Source organism: Pelodiscus sinensis, chromosome 13, assembly GCF_049634645.1.
Source record: "Pelodiscus sinensis isolate JC-2024 chromosome 13, ASM4963464v1, whole genome shotgun sequence".
Taxonomy (NCBI): Eukaryota; Metazoa; Chordata; order Testudines; family Trionychidae; genus Pelodiscus; species Pelodiscus sinensis.
In genome coordinates this window covers 19,176,209-19,192,587 of record NC_134723.1, presented here as the reverse complement: position 1 = coordinate 19,192,587, position 16,379 = coordinate 19,176,209, and positions in this window count along the sequence as shown.

Below are 16,379 nucleotides of genomic sequence, written 5' to 3'. Positions count from 1 at the left end.
TGTTTTTTTACTTCCTTGGGTGGATATTTAAGTTGTAAAAGAATGCTTGATATAGATCCCATAGGTGTTTGTTTCTGTCTGTGGGTTGTATCTAAGGGTCTGGCTGTAAACAATTTCCTTGGGAAATGTGTCTTGGATGGAAGCTAGAGGCATGTAGGTAAGTGTAACGGTCAGTAGGTTTCCGCTATAAGGTGGTATAAATGTGGCCTTTGTGTAAATGTACTGTAGTGTCAAGGACATGGATCTCTTGTGTGGACTGGTCCAGGCTAAGGTTGATGGTGGTGTGGAAGCTGTTGAAATCCCTGTGGAATTCTTTAAGGGTCTCCTTCCCATGGGTCCATATGATGTCGTCAATGTAGTGTAAGTAGAGTAAGGATGCTAGAGGGTGAGAGCTGAGGAAACATTGTTCAAGGTCAGCCATAAAGATGTTGGCATAATGTGGGGCCATGCAGATGCCCATAGTAGTACTGCTGACTTGAAGATACAAATTGTCCCAAATTGGAAATAGTTGTGGGTGAGGACAAAGTCACAGAGCTCAGTTATCAGATGTGCAGTAGCATCATCAGGGATAGTGTTCCTGGTGGTGGCCAGTAATTCATCATGTGGAATGTAGGTGTAAAGAGGTTCTATATCCATGGTGGCCAGGATGGTGTTTTCAGGAAGATTACTGATGTTCTGTAGTTTCCTCAGGAAGTTGGTGGTGTCTCAAGATAGCTAGGAGTGCTGATAGCATAGTATCCGAGGAGAGAATTAATATAACCAGATAAACCTGTTGCAAATGTGCCAATGCCTGAGATAATGGGTCTTCCAGGATTTCCAGATTTGTGAATTTTGGGTAGCAGATAGAAAACTCCTGGTCAGGGATTTGGGGGGTATTTGTGTAGCTTTGGTCCCAAGTTGTAGCAGGAGGTGAGCAGGTGGTCGTTTTTTTGGTATTCTTTAGTGGGATCAGAGGAGAGAAGCCTATAGAATCCGGTGTTGGTGAGTTGTCTAGCAGTCTCCTGTTCCTAGTCTGTTCTGTTCACAATAACTATAGCGCCCCCTTTGTCAGCCTCTTTGATTATAATGTTAGAATTGTTTTTGAGGCTGTGTATAGCATTGCATTCTGCATGACTAAAGGTTATATGTTACATGTTGTTTGCTGACAACGTCAGCCCGTGCACATTTGCGGAAGCAATCGATGTAACAATTGCATCTTTAGGCTAGGTGCTCTCCTGCTTTGGTCAGACTCTAAACCAGACTTGCATAGTAACATCCAGTCCATAAACACCTCCCATGGCTTCATTTACAGGGCAGGTTTGCTCTTACCATGCAGACACACATATATTGGGGGGGGTGGAGAGAGTTGTTTTACAGATCTGGAAATCCTGCTAAATTGAGAACAGCTGAGGCTTCCTCCTGGGGGGAAGGGAAAAGACAAGAGTTCTGCCCTTCCAGATGGAAGAAATTAAGTGCTCTGCTCTTGTTAATACCAAACATATGCCTCCCTCCTTTAGCTGATCCAGGACAATAAAATTACAGAGTCCTCATTACTGAGATATCCTTAGTATTCAGAACTCTAATAGGCTGGAGGACTTATGTAAGACAAGAAAACAGATGACTCTGAGAAAGAAAGAGTAGCTCTCTGCACCCATCTCCTCACCCCAAACAAAAAGGAAAAAAAATGACATTCTCTACATGAAGTTGACTCCTACTTGCTGTCTTTTTTGGTTGTTATCCTGTTGAGACTTCACTGTAGCTGTTGGGAGTCTGAGTCTGTTTATTAACTGATCTGGGGGCAGTAGTTTCACAGCTTCTGTAGGCTAAGCTCGCTCTATACCAGTGCTACTCAAAAGGCAGCCCGCAGCCCATTTGTTTGCAGCCCACAGTGTGGTTTGGGTTTACGCAGGGCTCAACACGCGGCCCACAAAAAAGTAGTCAATATAATGGTCTTCTGTTGATATGCATTTTAGTAGTTAAATTCCTGAACTGTCATTGCACATTAAAAGTGCTGCTATATGGGTGGAAATCAGGTAAATATTGCATTTTATTAATATCAGCAGAACCGACTTAAATGGGGCCTGTGTGTTGTGTAGTCTTGCTTTAATTGTTGTATTCATGCCTATCAGTGTAAAAGAAGCTATTTGCATGTACTTGCATGTATATGCAACCACACTTAAGTTGCAGCCCTTGACATGCGCTGTGAGTATCATTGTGGCCCCCAGGGCTTCCAAAGTTGAGTAGCCCTGCTCTGTACTCTATGGGCTCATACTATTTCTCCATTCCCTCCCATGAACTCTCTGTGGGCCACTTCCATTTGTCTCTATTTCAAGGGCTCCCGGCAACTCCCCACCATCCTCTCCCTCATGCTTGGTGCTTTGTGTGCGCCCCTATATTAGGGAATAGGCATTTGAGGAGTTATTTATTCTAACCTCTACCAACCGAATCGTGAGGTATGCTTAAGATACACAAGGATCACTAACCAGATTGCTGAAAAACAGCCACCTGTGGACTATGATAGCTATTTAACACCATCAGTGCACAGGTATGTTTAGGACAGGAAGTAAAGTAGAATCCTTTTGTCATGGCCTCCCATGCTTTAAGAAAACTAACTTATGAATATGCATAATTGAAGATGTTTTATGCAAAACAGGTCATGTAACATCATTGTTAAAAGTTACAATCTGCTGATGCAGTATATCCTATTTTTGTGCATGTATCATTCTTTCATGTGAAGTCAGAAATATGAAGTGTGACTCTAGTTTTAATTCTAAATGTCCTAATGAGGGTCTTTAGTGATACTTTTGGAACTTAATAGCTCAGTACAGCAACCATTATGCATATCTCTCTCATTGTTAATGTGGCAAATATCTTTATGAGCTTTCTCTGTGTAAGACAGATTTATTTGGTGTTTTGGTCTCTTTGGGGGGTTGGTTTCCTGGGTGCTATCAGGGGCCTCATAGCTGAGTCCTCCCAGAACTGAGCTGGTTCACTGTCTGTGTTGCTCTGCCAGGGAGCAATAAGTTAACCCCAATTCTGTGCCGTGGCTGGGGAAGACCAGATCATCTGGCTAAGCAGAACAAGGTGGTGGGGAGCTGTAGAGAGCAGGAAGTGGGCTCAGTGGCTTGATTGGTACACCGGGTGACAATCTGTGGGGGGGACTTCTGTGATCCATCCCATCACACCTTTATCCAGCTGAAAATGCAGGAGGAATATAGCTAGCATTCATATAAATTGGAATTTGGCCAGGACCCTGGGTTTAGCATGATGATTCTTTAGAAAGTGCTTTGAGTGATCAGGGGTTTGGTTTGATGTCTTCTCTGAAAATTGGCATCTTCAATAGTATGATGCTCCAGAATGGGGAATCAGTTCAGTAATAATTGTGCAATCCCAGATAGAGTATCACTTGCATGTTCCTTGGAGGGCTCCCATTCATATAAGTGAATTAGCCTGACCCATCTTAGATTATAAGATATATAGGGCTCAGAAGCTGAGTGGCTGCAGAATGATACTCTCTTTGCACATGATTTGGTGGGGGCTAGGATTAAAGAGACTTCACAGAAGGACATGGAAGTCAGAAGCTCCCCATGAATTTGCACAATAGTAATAGAGATGTAGCCGTGTTAGTCTGGTCTTGCTGAAACAAAAAATCATAGAATCATAGAATCATAGAATCATAGAATAATAGGACTGGAAGGGACCTCGAGAGGTCATCGAGTCCAGCCCCCCGCCCTCAAGGCAGGATCAAGCTCCGTCTACACCATCCCTGACAGATGTCTATCTAACCTGTTCTTAAATATCTCCAGAGAGGGAGATTCCACCACCTCCCTTGGCAATTTATTCCAATATTTGACCACCCTGACAGTTAGGAATTTTTTCCTAATGTCCAATCTAAACCTCCCCTGCTGCACTTTAAGCCCATTACTCCTTGTCCTGTCCTCAGAAACCAAGAGGAACAAATTTTCGCCTTCCTCCTTGTGACACCCTTTTAGATATTTGAAAACCGCTATCATGTCCCCCCTTAATCTTCTTTTTTCCAAACTAAACAAGCCCAGTTCATGAAGCCTGGCTTCATAGGTCATGTTCTCTAAACCTTTAATCATTCTTGTCGCTCTTCTCTGTACCCTTTCCAATTTCTCCACATCTTTCTTGAAATGTGGTGCCCAGAACTGGACACAGTACTCCAGCTGAGGCCTAACTAGTGCAGAATAGAGCGGCAGAATGACTTCACGAGTTTTGCTTACAACACACCTGTTGATACAACCTAGAATCATATTTGCTTTTTTTGCAACAGCATCACACTGTTGACTCATATTCAACTTGTGGTCCACTATGACCCCTAGATCCCTTTCCGCCATGCTCCTTCCTAGACAGTCGCTTCCCATCTTGTATGTATGGAACTGATTGTTCCTTCCTAAGTGGAGCACTTTGCATTTCTCTTTATTAAACCTCATCCTGTTTACCTCTGACCATTTCTCTAACTTGCTAAGGTCATTTTGAATTATGTCCCTATCCTCCAAAGAAGTCACAACCCCACCCAGTTTGGTATCATCTGCAAACTTAATAAGAGTACTCTCTATCCCAATATCTACATCATTGATGAAGATATTGAATAGTACGGGTCCCAAAACAGACCCTTGAGGAACTCCACTTGTTATCCCTTTCCAGCAGGATTTAGAACCGTTAACAACAACTCTCTGACTACGGTTATCCAGCCAATTATGCACCCACCTTATCGTGGCCCTATCTAAGTTATATTTGCCTAGTTTATCAATAAGAATATCATGCGAGACCGTATCAAATGCCTTACTAAAGTCTAGGTATATGACATCCACCGCTTCTCCCTTATCCACAAGGCTCGTTATTTTTTCAAAGAAAGCTATCAGATTAGTTTGGCATGACTTGTTCTTCACAAACCCATGCTGGCTATTCCCTATCACTTTATTACTTTCCAAGTGTTTGCATACGATTTCCTTAATTACCTGCTCCATTATCTTCCCTGGGACAGACGTTAAACTGACCGGTCTATAATTTCCTGGGTTGTTCTTATTCCCCTTTTTATAGATGGGCACAATATTTGCCCTTTTCCAGTCTTCTGGAATCTCCCCTGTCTGCCATGATTTTTCAAAGATCATAGCTAAAGGCTCAGATACCTCCTCTATCAGCTCCTTGAGTATCCTGGGATGCATTTCATCAGGACCTGGTGACTTGCTGACATCTAACTTTCCTAAGTGATTTTTAACTTGTTCTTTGTGTATCCTATCTTCTAAACTTACCCTCTCTCTGCTTGTATTCACTACGTTAGGCACACCTCCAGACTTCTCGGTGAAGACCGAAACAAAGAAGTCATTGAGCATCTCTGCCATTTCCAAGTTCCCTGTTACTGCTTCTCCCTCCTCGCTAAGCAGTGGGCCTACCCTGTCCTTGGTCTTCCTCTTGCTTTTAATGTATTTATAAAAGGTCTTCTTGTTTCCCTTTATGCCTGTAGCTAGTTTGATCTCATTTTGTGCCTTTGCCTTTCTAATCTTGCCCCTGCATTCCCGTGTTGCTTGCCTATATTCATCCTTTGTTAGTTGTCCTAGTTTCCATTTTTTATATGACTCCTTTTTTATTTTGAGATCATGCAAGATCTCCTTGTTAAGCCAAGCTGGTCTTTTGCCATATTTTCTATCTTTCCTACACAGCGGAATTGTTTGCTTTTGGGCCCTTAACAACGTCCCTTTGAAATACTTCCAACCCTCCTCAGTTGTTTTTCCCTTCAGTCTTGCTTCCCATGGGACCTTACCTACAAGTTCTCTGAGCTTATCAAAATCTGCCTTCCTGAAATCCATAACCTCAATTGTGCTGGTCTCCCTTCTACCTTTCCTTAAGATCATGAACTCTATTATTTCGTGATCACTGTCCCCTATACTGTCTTCCACTTTCAAGTTCTCAACTAGTTCCTCCCTATTTGTTAAAACCAAATCCAGAACAGCTTCTCCTCTGGTAGCTTTTTCAACCTTCTGAAACAGAAAGTTGTCTCCAATGCAGTCCAGAAACTTATTGGATAGCCTGTGCCTCGCTGTGTTAGTTTCCCAACATATGTCTGGATAGTTGAAGTCCCCCATCACCACCAAATCTTGGGCTTTGGATAGTTTTGTTAATTGTTTAAAAAAGGCCTCATCCACCTCTTCCACCTGGCTAGGTGGCCTGTAGTAGACTCCTAGCATGATATCACCCTCGTTTTTTACCCCTTTTAGCTTAACCCAGAGACTCTCTACACAGCTATCTCCTACGTTCATCTCCACTTCTGTCCAAGTGTGTACATTTTTAATATACAAGGCAACCCCTCCTCCCTTTTTTCCCTGTCTGTCCTTCCTGAGCAAGCCGTACCCTTCCATACCAATATTCCAATCATGCATCCCATCCCACCAGGTTTCTGTAATACCAATGATATCATAGTTGTATTTATTGGTTAGCAATTCCAGTTCTTCCTGCTTATTACCCATACTTCTCGCATTTGTATATAGGCATCTAAGATACTGATTTGATCTTGCCTCCCTGTTGTGCCCTGACCCTCCTTTCTCCTTGCCATTATAGGCCGTAGTCCCCCCCATTTCCAACCCATCTCCCAGTCCCGCACATTCAGCACTTACCTGTGGGCTTTGCTCACCTGCCCCCGACAAACCTAGTTTAAAGCCCTCCTCACAAGGTTAGCCAGTCTGTGTCCAAACAAGGCCTTCCCGCTCCTGGAAAGGTGAACTCCATCTCCGCCAAGCAGTCCTTCCTGGAAGAGCACCCCGTGATCAAGGAAGCCGAATCCCTCCTGGCGACACCATCGTCGCAGCCAGGCATTCACCTCCAGGATGCACCTCTCTCTGCCCGGGCCCCTACCTTTGACAGGAAGGATAGAAGAGAATACCACCTGCGCTCCAAACCCCTTCACCCGTACTCCCAAAGCCCTGTAGTCACACTTGATCCGCTCAGTGTCACACCTGGCAGTATCATTTGTGCCCACGTGGATGAGTAGCATGGGGTAGTAGTCAGAGGGCCGGATAATCCTCGACAATGCCTCCGTAACATCTCGGATACGGGCCCCTGGCAGACAGCATACCTCTCGAGATGAGCTGTCAGGGCGACAGATGGGTGCCTCCGTTCCCCTCAGAAGAGAGTCTCCAACCACCACTACTCTACGTTTCCTCCTCGCAGTGGTGGCAGGAGACTGCTCAACCTTGGTGGTGCAAGGCCTGGTCTCCTCCACTGTGGGGGGTGACTCCTTGTCTCCTGCTGAAAGTAAAGAGTAACGGTTATGTAACAACACAGTGGGAGGGTTAGGAGCAGGGGTGGAACACTGCCTGCTGCCGGAAGTAACCAGCTGCCAGTGCTCACCCTGCACTACTGCCTCCTCCATAAGTGGCTGGTCAACAGTCCCACATCCTAGGACAGTGACCTCCGTGGACTCCACAGGAATACTGTCCAGGAATTCCTCATGGCTTCGAATGCTCCTCAGCCTGGCCACCTCCTCCTGTAGCTCTCCCACCTGCTGCCTGAGAGATTCCACCAGCAGACACCTTTCACAACGGTTGTTTCCCCCAGCCTGGAGATCACTCAGTGGGAATTGCAAGCCACAAATACAGCAAGACCACACCAGGACCTGGGTAGAGGCATCCATGCTCAGGTTCTCTGTCTGGATACAGGCACAGGTGGAGGAGACAGGAGAAGTACTGGCACAAGCGCTACGGGTCTTCATCACCATCAGTCACTCCCTCTGCTCAACTCCCTCTTCAACTCCCCTGTCCGCTTCGCTCCCCTGGTCGCACTGCTCTGGCTTTTTAAAGCCTGCTTGCCTAGGTCAGGCCTGCCCCCTTCTGAGTCACACAGGGGAAGGCTGAGCCTGAGGCTAATCAGAGGCAATCAAGGGAACAATGGCAGGCTCTCAGTCCCAACTGCCACAGAAGCTGAAACTGAAACTGCTAGCACTCCCTGGAATCAGACTCAATTCACACTTCAAACTGTAAAATTCAAACAGTCAGGCACACACACACACTCACACCACAGCTTGTACTCTCACCGGGTAGCCTCTTCGGCGGTGGGGTCGCTTTGCTCTCCCTCTTCAACTCCCCTGTCTGCAGTCCCCTGTACGCTTCGCATAGGACTATGCAGCACTTTAAAGACTAACAAGATGGTGATAAGCTCATCACCTAATAAACCATCTTGTTAGTCTTTAAAGTGCTGCATAGTCCTGTCTTTTGTTTCATGAATTTGCAGTCATCCTGATTTGTAACTTACAGAGATGATGGCCCTTAAAAGACATGCCCCAAAATAATGTTCTTATATTAAACAGGAGACTCTCTTGTGCAAAGGTGACCTTTAAACCAATGGCCTTTGCAAGTCCATCCAGACTAAAAGCTGGTGCCCTTCTAATGCCCAGACTAATGGGAGGCTTTGGGGCTACTGATCCCACTTTTGTGGTTAGGGCAGGATTGTCTGATACAGCCTCTCCTCGAGTTACAAACCAAACGCTTGGCCACAACTTGATTTCTTCGTAACTCAGACCCCATTGAGTTACATAGCGACCATGCTGTTCATAAGCGCAGGTCGCGTTCGTAACTCGGGGACTGTCTTTACGACCGCTCCATGGGAGCTTTGGTCATAAATGCAAATGGTCATAACTCAACCGTTCGTAACTTGAGGACCGTCTGTATTGTCCTGTTGACCATGTCTGTTTTTTGCATTGACTCAGTGGCGTTTCAAAGTGGCAGCACTGCATGGAGCCCGGGGTCAGCTGAGGAGTACCCAGCTGATCCCGGGTGCCTTGGTGCACTGCCTCCTTGAAATGCTGTGAGGAGCCTGATGCCGGGCTCCCCACAGCGTTTCAAAGCGGCAGTGCTGCATGAAGTCCCAGGCTCCACGTGGAGCTGCCACTTTGAAATGCTGTAGAGAGCACAGGGCCAGCGGGGTACTGCCCTGCTGACCTCATTCTCCCCAGTGTTTTCACCTTTCAAGTGTAACAACAGCCCTAGGGTGGAGGCACCCTATCAATTAATCAAATAGTCGATGCAAATTACTCAAAATTTTTAACATCCCTATTCCCAACCAGAATTCCCTCTGCCCCCCTGACCAAAATCCCCCTGCCTCCTGGCCAGACACCCTTTGCCCCCTGGCCAAAGTCCCCCTGCTGAAAATCCTCCCTGTACTCAGCCCCCTAGCCAGGCAACCTGTCCCCTGGCCAGACCTTGCACCCTCATCCCTGCTGACACCCCACTTCCCACCCAGATCCTGTTCTCCCATCCCTATCCCATTCACTGGCAGCTCTGTCCTGCACACTTAATGCCCCATTTTTGGCCTCAACCCGGAGCCTAAGGGGGCCCACAAAATCCACTATCTCTGGAACCACAGAAGGGTAAATCTTGCCTGAGACCTTGAACCTCAATCTTTTCTGCCCCTCCCCTTACTATGGGGATGGAGTACCAGAGGAATGAAGTGTTTCAGTTGGGGGTCACATCAGTGAGTGCTGGAGGTTTTTGGAGGATTTTTCTTGCTTCTCACTTGTGTGGTCTCCAACTGATTTTTTTGTGGGTCAGTGGTCCCCAATCCCAAAAAGGTTCCACACCCCTGCTATAAATAAAGACAATGTTAAACAATATTTTACTTTATTTAAAAATGAAGCCTGACCAACAAGCCGCCAATTGGGGCCCAGCCCCCATCTGGTCACAGCATCATAACATTCCTGCACCCCCCCCCCCACACACACACACCAACCCTGAGCCTTCATATACCTGAACCTCCTGCTGTGAGCCCCTCATACACCAACATCCCCAGTCTCCTGTGCCCCCACATCTCTGGTCCCATGCACCCCCTCACACGCACACTCCAACTTTGTGCCCTGAGCCCCTCATACACGCCAACCCAGATTCCTGCACATCCAAATCACCAGCCCCCAGAGCATGAAGCTGGATTTGACCAGTTATGATGTAAACTTCAAAGAACTGTGCGAAAAGATGCAGCAGCAGAAATCCCATTAACTAAAGTCTGTGAGCAGTGTTTCATTTGTGCTATCATTAATCATCATGTCAATTATCAGTAATATTAAGTTGCTTATTTTCAGCCATGCAAATGGGCTTTTTATATGGTGCTTTATTGACCACTGGTTCTGAATTTTTATGTAGTCTTGCTCTTTGGTTTGAAATGGTTGCTGATCCCTGCTTTAATCCCTGGCTTCAGAAGGGTAGCCAAGTTAGTCTGTAACTGGGAAAACTTAAATAATAGCAAATAGTCCTGCAGCACCTTACAGACTTTTGTTAGACTCTAAGGTGCTATAAGACTATTGGTTGTTTTTCAAGTTTAATCCCTGGATCATAGTATGTGGAGGACTTTCACCCCCCTTAAGACAAATTTCAAAGGCTACTGTAGTCTTGGTTGGCTTTTCCCACAGAGTAAGTGAGCAGCAGTTCTGTCAGACATCTCCTGTTCTCAGTCTTGCAATGAATGAGCTCCCCCTGATGAAGGGTAACAGGCAAAGCACGTAAATGGACCAAGTGTCTGTGTCTAGCATGTACTTCTAGTACAGCCAATATGAGATATTTCAGTCTTATAGTTTTCCTTGGAAAAGTGTCCCTGTTCTTCTCCAATTGCACAGTAGGACTCTGGGTGTAGTATCTAGACTTTTGCTTGTACTGTAATTTCCTCATTGTAAGGTTAATGGGGAAAATTGAAACTAACCGTGTTCTAGCAAATAAATACATCGCCAGAGAGCAGTGGGAAAGGAATTAGCAAAATTATGGGGTAAACAAATTAGTTTAGAGAAAATCTAGCTTTCCCAGCATTAAAAGTAACATTGATTTAAGATGGGTGCCCTACTACTTTGCCCATTTTACTAAAAATGGGAAAGTGTGTAGCAAGGTTTGTAACTAAAATTGTCCACAGTAGATCATCTATATATGTCCACTGAAGGCTTGAGGCAAATATGCTGCCCCCATATAAGGCACCAAAGTGAAACAAACAGGCTTCCTGACTTACAGTGAAATGCACAGACAACTCTGTTGGTGCACAAAAGCAGGAGTCATGACCTGTCTGGCAGGAACAGGCTTTTCTCAGAGATTTGCCTGTGGAAGTTTCCCGAAATTCCTAGTTCATTTACCTGAACATGAGGTTTTGCTCTGTCCACAGGCAAATGGTATGTTCCTGAGGGGGAAAAAATTTCTTTAATGGTAGTTAACGCTTATAAATGCTACTTCAGACATGTACAAAGGTACCATTTATTTAAAAAAACCCACCAAAATGTTAAAACTATGGCAATAACCTATAAGTTGAAGTATACATTGCAACTATAGAAATCAGTATATTAGTGTTTAGATACAAGTGATAGGCAGCATCCAAGATCCTAACAGACACTTTCATCTTGCCTATACTAAGATTTTTGAACCTGTAATTCCCAGCTGGTACAGTTCCATGAGTGATAGCACTGCTGGAAGTGTAGCATCACCAAGCCCTTGGCACTTTTACCACTGAGTCCTCTAACGCTGATGATTTGCTAGAAACAGAAGTCAGTAAGAACTGTTAGAGTGCATCAGACCTGTAGTCCACCTAGTCAAAGAGCCTGTTGCACTGGCAAAAAACTGATGCTTCAGAAAATGGCATAAGAACCCTGCAGTGGATACATGGGGGGCAATCTGCAACCACATAGGTGCCATCCTGATGTCTAATAATTCAAGATTATCATAATCCCACAAACACAAGTCTTAATAACCATTCAAAATTGTAATGAATCATGATTATTCTGGATATTTTTGATAGCTATATAAATTCCCAGTCCCTTTTGGAATCTTGTCAAGATTTTGGCCTCCATCTCTTGCTCTGGCAATGAGTACCACAGCTTAAATATAAACAAATCATGTATGAAAAAGTACTTCCTGTTAAGTTTAGAATTTCCTACTTTTTAAATTTCACTTTGGGTACATCTACACAGCACCCTGTCACAAGAACTACAGGTCCGATGATGCATACCCAAGGGGGGAAGGGTAGAACCAGGTGGACCGTTTTAGTAACTAAAAGATATTTATTTATGATAGTGATGGATTTATAGTATTCATTCTATGATTTCTAGTTAAACGTGTCAGAAATATGGGAATGGCAAGGGGAATAGTCTCTATTCTAAAAATATCCAGCTACACTAATTAAATAACAGTGATAACTACAAACTCTATGTACTACCCAAAACAACTACAACACTAAGCTTATACAACGAAGAAAATCAAATCATACATTCCAACTTACACAGCACATGGAACATTTCAAAGATATCGGTTCGGTTGCGAAGGCCTTGGTTACGCCCGAGAGTATGGAGGTGGCTGGTTGGTTGATCAGGCCGGCAGCGCTTTGGAGTATACGGGAAGGCACACGCATGGTGGTACGCATGTTGCAACGACCTCCTCGAGCGAACTGTGCAATGGGTATTTATCCCCAAATCTGCACATCGCTTTCCAGTGCTTGCATATTACCATATACGGCCCAATGGTCACCAAGTGGGGGGTCTGTGTCCCAGGAGTTGGGCCGAAACTGTGCAGGTTTCATGCGACCAGATAAGCCCCCCAGTTCTCACGCCAGGTGACGGGTGGAAGAGTCTGAGGCTATTTTCCCCTTTTCACACCTTCCCTTTTTCTAAAGGCAATGGTATGCAGGAAGGATGCCAGCCGGCCGGTTTCTCCCAAGGAGTACTGCAGCCCACTATAGCAAAATCGGCCTGGCCAAACTTTTTACTGGGGCGGGAAGTTTCTTCTCTAACACACAGATTAAACTCGAAATAAGATATGCAATTGAATTTCAATTGAATTTCAAAATAGGCTATTTCAAAATTTGGCATGTCTACACAGCACCAGATTTCAAAATAATGTGCTATTTCAAGACATCCCTTAATTCTCATGGAACGAAGGTTACCAGGATGCTGAAATAGCGCACCCGTTATTTCAAAAAATATTTCAAAATAACAGGCGGTTTGTGAAGACACGGGGTAGCAATTTCGGGATACCTCTAGTATCCCAAAATAGCTGCACAGTGTAGACGTACCCTTAATGAGAATGGAAGCACTTGATCTACCTTCCCTATAACATTATTTTTAAATACTATTATCATATACTTTATTTCTTTTTCTTTCTTTCTTTTCAATCAATCCTCTTATGAGTTTTTCCATATCTTTCAAATTCTCCTCTCTCCCTTGGCTTCCAGTTCTGCAATATCTATTAAGAGATGGAGTGACTGGTACCGTACACAGTATTCCAGCTACACTGTTGATTTATATATTCCATTTCAGTTAACCTAATGGCAGAGCTGGGGATTTTCAGTACCTTGAACATTTGTCTCTGTTACTGCAAAGAAAAGCAAAGAGGGAGGTTCTTTAACCTCAAAGGGATTACTGGCAATCGAAGACCCTTCCTTCCAGGGTCAGGCACATCAACCAAAACCAACAATGAGAACAAAAAAGGTGAACAGCTTCTCTCTGATGTTCCTGGTCTGTGACCCCAAACAACCCCAAAGGGGTCTCCACGTTATTTACTTGTTTCGTTGCTTTCCTGCACTAGAGTATAATTAGACAAGGAACTAAACAAAATCTCTTTCTGAGATCTCTTGCCTCCCACAAAGGAGAGAAACGGGATGTAATCCAAAATTTCTCCCTCCACTATGCTGTAAGTACCATAATAAAATTTAAAATAACTAAAGGCAGGCCCCTACATACAATTTTTTGGGGAAGTTGGCGCCAAAGGTACTACTAGCAAAAATAAAGGCCCCCTTTCCCTAGAGCAGATTTTGACTATAACTTTCATAGAAAAGCCAAAGGGAGAAAAAAAAGGGAACATTCAACCCATTTCTCAGATTTTTCTGATCTTGGACTCTAGAAAAACAATCCACAAAGGTTCTGTGTACATTTATTAAATTACCCTGGCTTCATATTCCTTTCATTCAAGAGCACAATAATTCTCTTCAAGACTATAGCCGCCACTCAAGAAGACAATTGTAATGTCATGCAGAATCTTTAGGGACCACTGTATTAAATATATCAATGATTTATGTAGAATTGTATTCTATTCCCCCAGGAACTAAAAACTGTGATAGACACATATGCAAATATAAATCTGGTAACAGTGCAAGGCTATACCCATAAGACTGATGGGTGAATCTTAGCATGTTTAGTGAGTGTTTTTTAAACTTTATCTTTTTTATACTTTTTTTCTCTCTGTAATGCTTTTACCTTGAGAATAAAGCTGTATGTGGTCACTTGTAACAAGTGGCAATATACTTGTCATTGTCCTTGGAGAAAAAAAGCATAGCCTAGGTGCTGGCCATTAGGCAGACTGGATTGCAGGGGATGTCATAATGTAAGACTATGGTTGTGAGCCTTAAAACCCCCTACTCAGAAGGGAACAAGGATCTTTACATAAACACAAATGAAGGCAAGAGCCTTAAAATTGAACTGTTCCTGGACTTAGTTGTTTACCCCGAAACTGACACAGTTTAATGCAAAGATATAATTTAGGTTTTCATTAATGTCCTTACCTTCTTTAATAATCATCTCAAGCTCCTCATAAGCCAGTGGTCCCAATAATTCCTTCTCAGGCCTTCTTTACATTACACAATTTTGCTGACAAGTCAGCTTTTGTCAACAAAATAGTGGAAGTGTACACAATGAAATGCTCCTTCTACTTCTGTAACTCCTCTGCTGTGCTGACATCATAACCGCCCTAAGAAAAGGTGCCACAATGGGCTTACGTTAGTGTTGATAGGCTGACAGTGTCTGTGTAGACTGGGGTGGGGAACCTAAGGTTCAAGGGCTAGATGTGGCCAGGGTTGCCAGGTGTCTGGTTTTCTATCGGACAGTCTGGTATTTGCACCGTCTGTCCAGTAGAAAAATTCAGAAAATACCGGACATGTGCAATGTCCGGTATTTTCTGAATTCCCAGCTGGGCACCAGACAGAAGCTTGGCGGGGGCGGGGGAGCAACTGGGAGGCAGGGCCGCAATTGGCGCTAGGAACCTGTGATCACGTGCAAAAGCCGGGGGGGGAGGGAGGAGGTTGGGACTCCTAGCCACTCTCCCTGTCCAGCTTCTGCACGCAACCAGAGGCTCCCACCGCCAATTGCGGCCCTGCCTCTCAGCTGGGAGCCTTTGGCTTCTACTAGCAACTCGAGGGAGTGCCTACCAGGGGCACGGCCCCTTGCACTCTGTCTGCGGTCAGTGGCTGCACCCCTCCCCCTGCCACCAGCTCTGCTTCCCACCCCCCATCCTCTGGGCCCCCCCAACTCCCGACCAGCCCCACGGCCCCCGACCCTCCCCAGCTCTGCTTCCTGATCCCCCTTCCTCCCAGCCCCCCCCGTTCCTCCTGGCCAGCCCCGCGCCCCCCCCCTTCCTCCTGGCTAGCCCTGAGGCCCCCCCCGTTCCTCCTGGCTAGCCCTGAGGCTCTGCTTCTCGTTCTCCCCCTTCCTCCCGGCTAGCCTTGCCCCCCCTTCCAGCCAGTCCCTCCTCCCACCCCGCCCATGATCAAGTGTGTCCGTTTCTTTGGCAGGGTCTACCTGATAACCCTAGGGCTAGGTCTACACTGCGCCAGAAATATGCAAATGAGGCTAAGCGTGTAATATCGCCAAGTCTCATTTGCTTATCTAATGAGCCGCCATTTTTGCAGAAGAGACTCTTGCACCAGAAGGAGCGTCTACACTGCCCCTTCTTGCGCAAGAAAAATCCTCTTGCACAATGCCGTTATTCCTGAAAATAATCAGCATAGCGGCATTGCGCAAGAGGGTTTTTCTTGCGCAAGAAGGGGCAGTGTAGACAGCTCCTTCTGGCACAAGAGCCTCTTCTGCAAAAATGGTGGCTCGTTAGGTGTGCAAATGAGGCTTGGCGATATTCCCCGCTTAGCCTCATTTGCATATTACTGGCGCAACAACCCACCAGTGTAGACATAGCTTAGATGCGGACCCCAACTTGCCTGGATCCAATTGCTAAGACTCAGGGCTCTCCCTCTTCCCAGCATTGGGGAGCCCTCCCACCATCCCACTGTGGGGTTGGAGCACACAAAATCTACTAGCCTGGGTCCCCCCTATGCTTTGGTATGGGAAGGAAACGTGGGGAGTGTCTCCTTTTCCACTGACTGCCACATCAGCGAGGGTTTTTTTTTTTTTTTTTTTTTTTGCTTCTCACTTGTGTGCAGCCCCTGACTGATTTTTCTATGGGTCTTATTTTTCCCCACCCCTGGCGTAGATGCTGCATTCCTTACATCAGCTCTTGGCTGTCATTCTTGTCGAGATTCATGCCTGTGAGTCCCTGGCTGAGCTCCCTGCTCCCGACTGTGAGGGAGTATAGAGGTAAGGGGCCTCCAGGAGCAGCGAGGCTCCCACTGAGGATCTGTGGGGAAACGGGGAGCCTTGTGCCCAT